General features: G+C 40.1%; 1 pseudogene; it reads right to left on the bottom strand.

Moving 5' to 3' along the window:
- Positions 1 to 8,214: 8,214 nt before the first annotated feature.
- Positions 8,215 to 9,209, bottom strand: LOC137171320 (GTPase IMAP family member 4-like; annotated as a pseudogene).
- Between the last annotated feature and the right edge of the window lie 4,938 nt (positions 9,210 to 14,147).

Here is a 14,147-nt window from a genome sequence, read left to right as displayed (position 1 = left end):
TGTTATCTCACCCTAAAAAGAGATTATAAATAGTTTGAAATTCTGATATGACACCCACTGAGACAAATGTCAGCACATGTAACGCCTCTTTAGTGAACTGTTTGTCTTAGTCAGTAACCTGTATCCTCAAGGCCCAGGGTAGAAGATGAGGTAAGTGGGCCAAGAATCTAAAATTAGAGACTGAAAAGTATGTACAACTGTATGACCCACATGTTCATTCATTTGATATCCTGAGCTGGGACTGATTTACAGCAGATATTTGTGTGATAGGCAGATACACTGACTGCATATGGTACTGGTGGTAAAAATAGAGCTGCACAGTCTGTCCCCATGTCTCATCTGTGACATACACACTGATCGTACTATACATCACATGCTATATTTCACATGTAACTTATCCTTCGTGAACAAAAATATAACATGATTTCCTCCTGGATCCATTGGTATTTTCAAAATATTACATCATTTAAAAGTTCCTCAAACAGAAATTTCAAAGTAAAAGTATTCAAAGGATATATTCCACTGATGACTAACTTGACTTTTTCCCTTTTGTATGTAAGAGACAGTTAAGCATATATTTGTATTTAGTGAATTGCATGTTATTGACATTGTAGAAGCTCATATGATAGTTTGTATATTTGTGGCTTGTGAATGTGTGTGTGTTTTGGTCAAATACTGAAAAAGTCAACACTGACTTGAAGCCCGAGAAAGGACATGTTTATTCAATTAACATTTAAATGAAACCGCGGCCTTTCCCAAACCTCAAAGGGGAACTCCATCAGTTTCACACATCGGAGTGTGTTTTCACGTGTCAGGGAGTGAAAAAGTAGTATAAAGCCTTCTGTGTCTCCAGAAGGAGCTGTGTGAAATCTGATTTTAAAAAATTGCCTCAAGTGATGTCACTTGAGTCAGCATCTGTTGGCGCTGAAAACTACAATTTAGAAAACTTAAAAAAAAATCTGGGAGTGTTGAGTTAGAAAGAAGTGAGGTTACCAGACTTCTGTAGCCAGCTCCTCATCTCTGCTGGAGGCAAGCAGCTCCAAGCAACATTGGTCGCTACTAGCATAACACACCCGACTCTCCGACTGAACTGTCTGCGATCAAGATCAAGGCACCAGGTTTTGACAAGGAAGACAAATGCATGTGTTGGAGCCATTTTTGTATTGTGTTCATTCGTATGTGTGTATATGCAGTAGTATGTGTTCACCTGTGGTGATTCCTTTTTTTGCAAAGTAGGTGGTATGTTGAGTATGAGGAAGGTACACATGTGAGGCAGTAATCACAGAGCAGGTGTGTTGTTTGCCAGCAGAGGTACACAGTTTTTACACCCTATGGGTGTAGCGTGCCACTGAGTCATATGTTGTTTGCACGCAAATTATTACTTGGTATTAAATGCATGTGGAGTGCCGTCTACACTGTGGATGGACCTGATTGTGTACAATAAATACATGAATTATTTAAACCTCATGCTACACAAAGGCAATGTGTCAATTAGACAAGTACCTTAGCTTGTAGGTTTTTCCTGGTTTTGTCGAGTCAAGTCACTATATTCAAGTCAAAAAACTTTGCTTCACATGGGAAATTGGAATTGGCACAACACTGCGAATGTAATCCCAATGCGTTGGTCGCTGAACAAGGGTAGGCTTTCCAATCAGTTGTGACTTTGGTATTAGACCTACATTAATTGTGGATCATCAAAAGGTGAACGAGAACAATATGGATCGTAAATCAGTTTTGCTTGAAGTCTGCCATGGCTGATGAGACGATGACTGAGCCTAATGAAGGGAGTAATGTTGATGAAACAAAATCTGCCAGAAGTAAAAGGGTTGTTCATCACTACAAAGCTAAAAAAATAAATAAAATAAAAAAATCTACAAAAAGCTACAAAATACAAGGAAAGATAAATTAAAGGAAAATGACACAAGGGCTTATGCAAAACAGGGATGTAACAGAGGTGCATTGCTCTCTTGAAAATCCTGTCAGTCTGTGTGGGGAAGCAAATGTGTATGATTCTGTAGTGTCTTTAATGCCCACTGAGGAAAGGGATAAACATGGCATATGGTTTGGGGCAAAAGTGGTTGTAGGTTTCATTACTGATTTGAAACAATGGTTAACAAATACTGACGACAATGATGGTTACGGTGATGTGATTGATGATGTTAACCCTGATGACAGGATATCAAATGTTGCCAGTAAAGGCTCTAATAGAAAGAATACATGCAGTAATAAAGGTAGTAAAATTATATCCTCTGCATGCATTAAAGTAGAGACAGACAGACCTGCACTTCTTGCTTGTGCTGCAGTCTTAAAGGAAAAGTATGCTCTGTAGGCACAGGAGGAACAGCTGAGAAGAAATAGGGAGTAGCTGGAGCTGGATGCCAAAATAGCTACATCTGGTGCCAAATTAGCCGTTCTACTAGCTGCCTCAGACTGTCTGAGTGACTCACAAGCACCATCACATGGGATGAATTCCTATCTGGAAAAGAATATTGGACAAAGAACAACTTCCTAAATGCTCAGCCCAGTGGCAAAGTCTTATGAACCCTTAGGAAGAAGTGTATTGCCACAAAGCAATAGTTTGCCAGGAAAGTGTAAGGACCCATTGGCACAGGGGGCACAGCTCAACAGAACTAGGCAACAATTCACCATTGGACCAAGACAAGCGACAAAGGTCAACATACAGGACTATTATCACAGGACTGAAATGTGTGGAGCAACACAACACCAAACTCTCTCTATACCAGCCAACTGTGTGCAGCCTGCACTGGAGGATGAACAACTGCATATGCACCCTCTACAAATGCCAGGAGACATATGCATTATATTGCACCAACAGAATGAAATAACAGCCAACCTTATTGAAAAACAACGTTCCGTGTCTTTACCATAGACATCCCAGTATTTGACGGGGATCCGCTTCAGTACAGAAACTTCATTAGAGTATTTGAGCATGGTGTGAAAAGTAAAAGCTATCAAAGCAAATTGCTTATAACTTTTGAAGCCGTTTACAAGAGGACAGCCTCCTCAAGTGTATGGTATACAAGAGATGATATATATCTAGTTTTGCTGCATTTATTTTGATTAAAAAGAAATAAACTGTCTGACAAAGTTATAGGAGTGCAATGTTAAAATCTGGGGAGAACTTTTGTTGCCTAAACCTGAGGAAGTGAACTCTCATCTCTGATGTCAAAGTCCTTAGGTTTCCATCAAAACCTATGCAAAACATAGCAAAACAAAGGTGAGGTTTATGCTTTATCAGAGTTGTTTTAAAACTGTTTTGTTTTTTTCTTCAGGTGAGAAAAGATTTTTAGGGTGGAGACTAATTGGTGAATTTGGCGTCTGGTTAACTTGCCCACCTCTGATAAAGAGCAGTACACAGATGCTTTCCTAAGTTTTTCTATGAAGTCCATTCATCCCAAACGAGGCTAGCTGTTGCCTGATTGATGGATGGAATAAGTGACTGCTCCCAGGACCTGTTTTTGAACATCCTTCTCTGCTCTGTTTGTGCTTAGTTGAATCAGCACTGACAGTCCATAGTAATGTGGGACCTGTGTGTTTTAAATGTATATAACAATGACTTGCAGGTGTTGGAGGTTTTTTATGCACATTAAGACCTAAAAAAATTTGCAGGAAAAGGGTTTGATTAAATTTGTGAATTGTCCCAAAATCACCCTGCCGCAGTTCCTTTCCTGTATACTTTAATGCCAAGGCTTCTGTCCTCTTCTCGGTGCCCTGCACAGTCTGAGAAAGCCAAACTATTGTCTCTGATGTCCTCAGAGACAATAGTTTGATGATGTTGCTGTTGATGTGTTCTGGTGGCGAAGGCTTTCACTTCCTGGGTTTTTTATCTTAATCCAGTTGTCGTCCACGTGTCTGAACCAGTGTCTAGGTTCTGTTTCTTGAAAGAATCTTGGCGCTCTGCTCTCTCCTTCCTCCATGCAGGGGTTAGTCATTGTATTCCTATTAGTTGTGGAGAGAAAACTCAGGCAGAGTTTGGGGGGTGGGGGGGACAAGGACTAATAAATACCGCAAAAGTACTCTCCAAGGTGCCCTCACAGTAAAGCAAACTATGATAGAATGCCCTCTAAAGTGCCTGCACAAAGGAGAAAACATACCAAACTTCTGTAATTGCTGTCTTAGTTATGGTAAATCAGGATGAAGTACCCTACAGAGTGCCTCTATATTTGACAATCTGGAATGATGTGCCCTCAGTGGTGCCCCTCAGTGGAAGAAAATGTGATAGTGCCCTGTAAAGTACCCCCACCAGATGTAATGCAGTGCCCTATGAGTTGCTGTTGTAATGGGGTGAGCTGGAGGTTCTTTATGGGTGCCCCTCTAGTGAAATAAAAAAGTGAAAAAAGTGCCATTTAGGGTTCCCCCAAGTATAACATATGGAAGTGCAGAATTGGGTGCCCTTTCAATGAAAGAAAAAACATGGTGAAGTGTCCTATAGGGTGCCCTGTATGTGAGGAAAACATTGTGAAGTGCGCTTCCAGTGAAGAACATGATATACTTGCTGTATAAGATGGCCTTATGATGGAGTAAACTGGCCTTTATGGTAGAAATGAATGTATCCTTTATGCAGGCTGACCATTAAGAACATACAGCACCCTTAAAAACATATTGTAGTTGTTGTAGCTGACATTATTCCATTCAGTTAATTTTGGTACATTATTACTCACGAGTTTGCTTCAATGCTTCAATGCCTTCTGTCCTCTTCTCGGTGCAATGCACAGTCTGAGAAAGTCAAACTATTGTCTCTGATGTCCTCATGTGTGAACTCAATGTTGCTGTCCACTAAGTGGACAGCTCAGGAAGTAAAGGAAGTCACAACCCCTTTAGAAGAAATCAAATAGGAGCAGGAAATCAAATAGGAGAGCACCAACGCTCACTCCAACACCAGAACTCTCTTTATACAACAGGTATGATCCACTGACTTGGAATACTGGAATAATACTGGAATACTAACTGTGTTGAACCCAGGGAAGGTATTCATACCATTAGCACTAAAGCTAATCAGAGCCTAAGCCACTGAACACAGGAAGCTAACCCATGGGTGAGAAAAAGCACTGCTAACTCAGGCACTATTTTGACTGGGGACTCTGTAACTAACCTTGTAAAAATGGCAAAGACTGAGAATCAAACTATGGATGACACATCTGTCAAGGAACTGACTGGGCTGTTGCCAGCTATCCTCACTGCAAGTCCAAGTAATATCAAAGTTATTATCCACCCTGGGTCTTTCAACATACTGCGAAATCCTGAAAAATGATTTTTTCCTGCTACTGGAAAAACTGAGCAACTATAAATTGCAAGATATATTAATTTCTGGACCAATCCTGCCCTGAAAGAAAGGAATCGATTCTTTTAACAGACTCCTTGGCCTGAATACATGGCTGACATTGGCATGCTTCACCCATGGGATAAAGTTTATTGGCAGTTTCAATATTTTTTGGAACTGTAAAGACCACTTTAAACCTGATGGGGTTCATCCAAATATCACTGGGTCAAAACTACTGGGTGGCAACCTTCGTCATGCCCTTGGGATGTCATACCCAAACAAGAATGTGTTGATAACCGTGAAGGACAGCACACTCAACCAGACAGTTTTCTCCCTCCCTCCCCGCCAGGATCCCCCCCCACAGCATATACAGAACGTGCACACAGGCGGACAGCCTGCTCCCCCCTTCCCCGTCAGGATCTCTCCCCCTCCCCACCGGGATCTCTCCCCCCCTCACAGTGCTCCCACTTCACCAGATCCTCTGCTTCAAATTACCCAAGGCATCGAGAGGTTGTCTCTGTCCCAATCAAAGACTCAACGACCCCCCTGCAACACACACCCAATCCAAAGAGTAAGTTGAAACTCTTAGTCAAATTGATGAACTATTAAACAGCAAGAACCACAGACATCACCACTCAGGTGTCTACCGAAGATGAGACAGACCTCATGCCGCTCCTTTTAACATAGCAGTGATCTTAAATAGCTGGTGGCATGGTCAAACACATCATAGCAATCACAGACCATCTGGTACTTGTCTCAGTAACCTTAAATTAGTCAATGTTCAGCCACAACCAGTCTCCTCTCCTGTCACAGAATCCCTACAGCTGAAATGGCTGAAACAGGTATAGCAACACTGATAGAGGCTTGTCCTCCAAACTATCATTTCTATCAGTCAGTCAGACAAAACAGGAAAGGTGGAGGAATTGCAGCCATTTTCTCTACACAGTTTGTGTGTGATGACATAGACTTGGGTAATTTTTCATCATCGGAATATCTTGCTCTTGAGCTCAAAGCTGAATTGTCAGTGCTCATCATTACATTATATCGGCCACCAAAATATTTACCACTATTTCTACATGAATTCTCAGAATTGATCTCACTTGGTATCACTACACATGGTGAGGTTAATCCTGAATGGAGTCCTGAATATTCATATTAATACAATCACAAGACTCCAAAGCGTTGGAACTTGTGAATTTACTGGATAGCTTTGAACTCACCCAACATGTAAATGAAGCCACTCATCAGCATGGTAACACTCTAGAGTTAGTAATAACAACAGGGTTAAACATCGATAATGTTTCAGTATTGGAATGACCTGTTTCTGAACATTGTGTTTTATGATGCCATCATAATCTTAACAAAGACTAAGTGGGGTTTTTTGGTTAAAAAGTGATTCCTAGATGACAAAGCTGGAGCAATGTTTTCTAATATGATGAGATCACTTGAGCCATACAGCTGTGACTGCCCTTTAAATAACATGGTTGAAAATTTCAACAACATATTGATATATTGTCATCTGCTTTAAATACTGTTGCTCCACTAAAAGTTAAAAAGAAGTCGACTGACAGAATCTCCTCATGGTTAAACAATAACAGTGTTAATGAGATCAAGACAATCTGTCGGGCAGCTGAAAGAAAATGGAGGAAAACTAGACTCACAGTTCACTGGAATGTATACAAAGAAGCCATGACTGTCTATAACAAAGCAATATGTCTGGCAAGAAAGGACTACTTTTCCAAGATTATTACAGGGAATACTGGGAACTCTAGAACATTATTCTCCACTATTGACCAGCTACTCAACACTGCCCCCTCCCCCCACAGTTCTCTGCATAAAAAATTTCAATAACAAAATAACTTCAATTAGAACCAGTACTGATGCTGATGTAAACACAGAGGATCTCAGCATATCCTGTAAAGATGATTAAACCATGGGAAAATTCACCTGTACTACATTAACTGAGCTTTCCAAGACAGTCACTGAGTGTAACCTCCTCCACCTCATGTGTTGACCCTGTACCTAAGTGGGTGTTCAACAGTGTTTCAGGTCATGTCCTGAACATTATAAATACATCTCTTCAAACAGGAATCTTCCCAGATGCCTTCAAAACAGCTGTCATTAAACTCCTACAAAGAAGAAGAAACCCAACCTAGATGGTAATGCACTGACCAGCCATAGGCCGATATCCACCCTTCCTTTCAATAGTAGGATACTTGAAAAGATGGTTTCAGTGCAAATAAACTCCTTTCTTGAAGAAAACAATACCGTGGGGGAATTTCAGTCAGGCTTTAGAACAAACCACAGCACTGAAACTGCTATGACTACAAAGAGCAGCTAATTATACTGATAGGGATTATTGTATGTGGTCAAATATTTGGTAATTTGCATACTGTATATATACAGTACTCTATCCCCATTTTATAAGATCACATAAAAAAAGAATTTCATAAGGGTCATAGGCAGCAGTTTGACCTTCAATTCTGAGAGAGACTGACAAACACTGGGGGACAATAGAGACATTGTAAAAAGTTTTCTTTCATTCCTTTGCATTGATAATCTACTAATTGTCATTTAGTTAGATCAATGTCAAAAATAATGGCAAAAGACCATCTTGAGTTTATTCAAACTGCATAGTTTGACCAACAGTCCAAAAACCATAAGAGATTCACTTTACTAAGATATGAAACAGGGAAAACAAGCAATTCCTCCCTCTGAATAACCAGGAAGCAAATATCATGTTGACTAACTTATCACAAATACAATCACAGTTTTTACGATTTATTTCAAAAACACGATAAAAAGTAGCCCATTTGACAGATTTCCTGCAGCCTCTTTCATCAATTGTGCAAAAAGTTAACTTCCCAACCAGATTTTAAACTAATTGAGCTGTTTTCTAACAGATGATGGGAAGGATCTGAAGGCTGTTCACATCAGGCAGAGGGCCTCATGTTGAGGTAGCAGGCATTAAAAGAGTGGTCCTGGTTGCTGGCGTTGTCCTGTGCAGTGGCAGCCAGCATAGCCTGAAACAAAATGGCTTTTTGCAACAAGTCAGACATGAAGAAGGAGTTGTAAACCTGCTGCTGTGCTGTGTTACAGTCATGAATCTGCTGCTGCAGATTCCGCTCAGCCTCCTCATACATTTCTCCACTGAAATGTTGTCCCCCATTTGCCCCCACCATCTCATCAATCTTCTTGATCAGCTGACCCACCTGAGCTCTGTTCCACCTCTTCTTGTTGTTGAAGACATGGTAGCGGGCACTTCATCTGTTTATCACCTCTTGGCTTTGGGTGGCCAGTTTGCACCACGTGTGAACAGAACAATCATGTATGTACTTAGACGCCTCGGGCCAAAAGATTTTCTCCAGGGCCTGCATACAGTTTTCATCTTCTTTGGTGAACCTGCCAATCTGGGTGACCAGCAGAAAGGCGTGAGGGCCGTGAGAGGACACCTAGATGCATTTTGCAATCTCGTTCTTTATGCTCTCTGAACATTTGGTTGTATCCAGAATGCCGGGTGTATCGACCACATGGATTTTTTTGCGATCTTTGACCCATTCTTTCTCACAGCCCTCTGTCACTGACTGAGCACTTGCTGAAGACAAAAAAAACGTTCTACCCGCAATGGTGTTACCAATGGGACTCTTCCTGACTCCAGTTTTCCCAATCATTACAATCCTCAGTGGAGGACCTGCAAACAGAGATATAATCTGTTATACTGTATGAATTCCCATTGACAAAAATATTTGTTGACTGCAAAAAGCTGACAGGAGCTGACAAAGTCTGAGAAAGTTCCAACTTCACCTTGAGGGATTGAGGAGTCTATTTGTCATTATGGACAGAAACACAGCTCGCTATTATTTTTGTGTGGCAGTGTTCAGCACCTCCCACAGGGTGGATCTTGTCTACCTATATCAGTGAGATCCATTTTGACAGATTTCAAAGCTCCAGAGACTTTGGCGAAACCTGCTGTACTAAGCAGCTAAAATGGTTCACAGCAAAGCTACTGTGATTACATCAGAATCTTAAATCTCTGGATATAATATATTTTTACAACATTTATAAACATGTAATAAATGTTTCACTCTTGGATAGTGGCTCTGATATACTGAAAAATTGCAACAGATAACTGCTGTAATAACTGCTGTCAAACGGATTTAAACTTTAAAAATAATTTCAGAAATAAAAAAATGCACATGCACAATGCAGATAAGTAATTACCCAGTCAATGACAGCACATTACACAGTTTAAAAACCTGACCAAAAATGTCATCTCGGTCATTATAGAAGTTAATCTCTTAATTACCTCTGTTGATGATCAGCTGAAACTCCTGAACAGTGGCTGAAAGTAAAAGGAGCATTTCTGATATTTTCCAAAATATTTTTTTTTCTTCCTACCAGTGTGTAGGATTTAGTGGCATCTAGTGGTGAGGTTGCAGATTGCAACCGACTGAATACCCCTCCCCTTCCCCTTCCAAAAGTGTAGGAGAATCTATGGTGGCGAAACGTGTGAAAAACATGAAAGACCCTCTCTAGAGCCACTGTTTGGTTTGCCCATTCTGGGTTACTGTAGAAACATAGTGGTGTAACATGGCGGCCTCCATGGAAGGGGACCTGCTCCTTATGGAGATGAGGTCTCATTCTAAGGTAATGAAAACACAACGATTCTTATTTTCAGGTGATTATACACTAAATAAAACATACTTATGAATATTATATTCCATTTCTGCCAAGTCTGTTTCACTAGATGCCACTAAATTCTAGCCGCTGCACCTTTAAGTAACAAAAAAACCTATTAATAATCAATTTAAAAATTAAGTTCATGTTATTTTTGCCTGCAAAAGGGATGACTAAATGTGATTTTAGTTGGACTCTAAAGGAAGATTTTGCAGTGTAGAGCCTGGTTTAACAAACACCACCATCTTTGTCTGTGACTGGAATCAGAAAATTATTATTTGGTTTAAAAAGAGCAGACCCTGGGAGAAGTTGAAAGCCTGCAGTTTACATTGAGTGACAGTGGGCTTCATTTATAATATGCACAGATTTGATCTTAACTTGTGCTTATTAAGAAGCCAAGTCCATTTTATTTATACTGCCCAAAATCACAAATCTCATAATTTCCATAAAGGGCTTTACAATCTGCACAAGACACCATCTATCTATAGACCCTCAGATAAGAAAAAAAAGCAAATAAACCCCTTTCAAGGGATAAAAGGGAGTAACCTCAGGAGGATGACATGCATTAGATGTCATATCCACTGATGCTGCTCATAGTTATTACCCCACAAGATTCACTCAACTCTGCAGCTCCCCTCTGCTTTACGGAGCTTTATAGTGAGCTTCAGCTCATTGTTTAGCTGTCCGCCTGCAATTTTACTGTTTTGGTTCACTCTCAGCATTTTTTCGGCTGCAGCAGTCAGCTGTTTTCAGAGAAAAAGCTCTAAAAACCCACTGAACACTACTTGCACAGCACCAAATGGCAAACAGACACAGTTGGCAGCTACCTGGTGAACACAGTGGAGCATTTAGCAGTTAAAGAGCCAGATATTTTCTCAGTTTTTGACATAAACCAAAAACAGAGCTAAAAGCAGAGTGGATATTGGACTTACATTCACTAGATAAACAAAAAACAACTCCAAATCAGTGCTAATGTTGCTTGGTATCTGCTGGTTGTGTAACTAGGCAACTGTTTCTGCTGCTCCCAAGTGGACAAAAAAATCAGTTATTGCAGGTGTAATGTCTTTTTTTATATTCAACTACTGGCCTCTTGAAGTGTAACTGAAGGTGATACTCAACCAAAAATGTATCTTTTGAGTATCAAATAAAAAAGGTTTTTGTCTGCTTCTTCAGGGAAGAAAATTAGCTCCTAGCTCAAATTAGCCACAAACTAGCTTGACACCTATACAGAAGGAAATCAAATCTCAAGAATGCTGGGAGCTGTTCAAGTAAGGGATAATGCCCGAGGAGGTGTCCATTATCAGGAATTAATGGACGACAAAGAAAAAATATTCAGACCATTAATTTATATTTTCATGCGTTTTGCGATCAAAATCTAAAGTTTTGCACCAGCCATGACTCAGTTTCCCTGGAAACACCTAAGGGTTTGACTAATACCCGGAACAATCATTACCATCCCATAAGGTTCTTATGCAATGGAAACATTGTTCACTACTCCAGTAAATAGAAAGAAGCTTAGATAAGACTTGACAAGGGGAGCTATTTCTAGTCCACTCAGCTCATGGAGCCCTTTGGCTCATCTATGAGCTTGAAAGCTAACGTTATGATAGCAAGATTCAAAGTCAATTAAATTGCAAGGTTGACAAACAATAAATATAATTTGACAGTATTTTTAACAATAAGACTAGCTAGCTATCCAGCCATGTAATTGTCCCAAAATCAATATCAAGATTTTCACAAACAAATGATAGGCCATGTGTATGGTCAGCTGTAGCCTGAAGTAGCGAGTTGAACAGCAAATGGGATTAAGATGATTGCTTTAAAGTATCAGTTAGTTCAAAGGGGCAGTGTACTTCTTACAGTTTGTGTGTTACAGTCGCCATCCTGTGGTGGTCAGAGGATGGGACACTGAAAGACTACACTCAGTGGTGTAAATAAGATATTTAGATTTTTTTTTCATTGACTTTATTTCTACTGTTGAGGTGTCAGAATGCCTCGTTAAATAATTCTCCTGGTGTTAGGGTTACTCCTTGTGCTGTTTCAGCTTCACCCCAGTCATCAAAGTTGTCAAATAGGTTCAAAGAAATGTTGAAGTCACTCATTGTTTTAATCAGCTTGTTAACATGTTGCAATAAATTGTAAATGGAGGCTTTGACTGTGTACCTGTTGCTATAGTTACTCATTTTAGCCAGCGCATTAATTTAGAATGATGAACAGACAGTTTCACTGGAACTACTTAGAAGGTGTCAATTATCAGGAATTAATGGACACCCTGCAGCCATATTCACCTAGACCATGGTATAATGGCAGGTTAACTAACTCTACTTCTCCTAAAATCATATCACCAGAAAACTAATATGTATTTTCCAGATTGTGCATTAAAACATATTGTTGTTTGTTTTTTTTTGTTGTGCCTACAGCGTATCCTGAAAAGTTAACCATTGCACTGTTTGGAAAGAGAATGCAGTTAAAGAACATCATTGGAAATATGATCCTGAATAGTAACAATGTCTTTGTAACAATGTCAAACAACTTTGTTGTGGCAGAGGGCAGCTCATTCAAAATCATCAGTACTCCTGATTTCTTTGATAAAGAATGTCTATACCCAGACCAGCGGATTATTGACTTCATGGCACTTTCTCACCCTGGCCCTGATCTGTTCATTCTAGTGATAGATTAGATAGATTAGGACAATTTTTCAAATCTGAGCCAAAGCTCCATGCCAGTCACCACCCAGTGTGAGGTCAAAGTAATATAGAAGCCATTTGGGATGCAGGTGAGGGTGGTCGACACTCCAGACTTCTTTCATGAACAACTAGAGAGGTAGAGGAGTGTAAAAATTACTGCCAGCCAGGGCGATGCATGATGTTGCTTGTGTTTCAGCTGGGACGCTCAACAAAACAATTGAAAGGGTGCCCACATGACCCTGTAGACTTGCCTGCACTCTTACACTCATACACAGATTCATAGTAAGACAAATCAAGGGATATAATTCAAGAAAAGTTTGCCATACCAGAGTTGTTGCTAATTAGTGGCTATTGGTAAAGCTAGTGGAACCAGATACACAGAGATGATGGTTGGACAACTAAGCAGGCCATGACATTCAGATGAAATTGCCTACCAAGCCAGTTGGGCCAGCCACTTTTTGGCCTGAGCAGATACAATATAAGGCCAGGGCATGCTGCCAATTATCAGCTCTTTGCTACAATAGGATTCAATACAAGGACACTTTAAAGAGAGAAATACACAAGAGGTTTTCTGATATAACTGTTTGTAAGACGAGTGGAGCTGGATAAGTAGGGATAACGGCTGGATCACTGAGCAGGCCACGGCATTCAGATGATACTGCCTATCAAGCCAAAGGGGCCAACTATGGCAGTTTAGCCAATAGAGATATAAGCCTCTGAGTATCTGCTCTTTGCTTGGGTGAGAGTAGGATTTAAAGGCAGCTTAAAGGTAAATTGAGTCAAGGCTAGGAAATGGTGTCGCCTGTCAGACAGGCCAGTAAATTCATGACAGCACAGCCTGATACCCACTGCAGGGCTGAATGACGGGTCAAAACATCATTTACCATGAAAACTAGACTTCCACAGGAATGTTCACCCAACTGTTGGCACATTTTTACTGTATATTGATAGCAGTTTTCTCTGCTGATGATAATATATACACACTTAGTTCAATCTTTATATTTATTCTTATTTTACTAATTTGTGTCTATTCCATGCTACATTAAGTGTTCAGAAAATTAGAGAAGTATTTGTGACTCTGTGAGTGAGAGAACTGATTAAAAAATTCCTGTTCAGAGTAGTGAACATGCTGTTTTTAAAAGAAGTTCATCTGTGATCATCTGTCAACATGTGCGTGACTGTTTCATGTGACAGCTGCCTCTGACATGTCTTTCACTATTAGGAGAACACTTAAGCATTCAGCAGGTTATTCCATATTGTTCAGCTGTCAGTGTGGCAAAGCTCATGATAACATGTCACTGGGTCTCTTCTTATTTCTACAAGGATCTGGTTCAGGATCTAACTTAAATGTCCCTGTAATGTCCTCCTCCCATCTTAGCAGAAGTATTTAGTAGCAGCGTCCTGCAATACTGTTAATGCTCCCTCTGTAGCTCCTGTTGTATTAACTCTTCTTTAAAATTCTATTTTTGTTGATCTGTGAGGTTACAGGCAACATTAGAAAG

Source organism: Thunnus thynnus, chromosome 19 (assembly GCF_963924715.1).
Source record: "Thunnus thynnus chromosome 19, fThuThy2.1, whole genome shotgun sequence".
Taxonomy (NCBI): domain Eukaryota; kingdom Metazoa; phylum Chordata; class Actinopteri; order Scombriformes; family Scombridae; genus Thunnus; species Thunnus thynnus.
The sequence above is the reverse complement of the archived record's forward strand: the minus strand, read 5'-3'. Positions and strand labels throughout refer to the sequence as shown.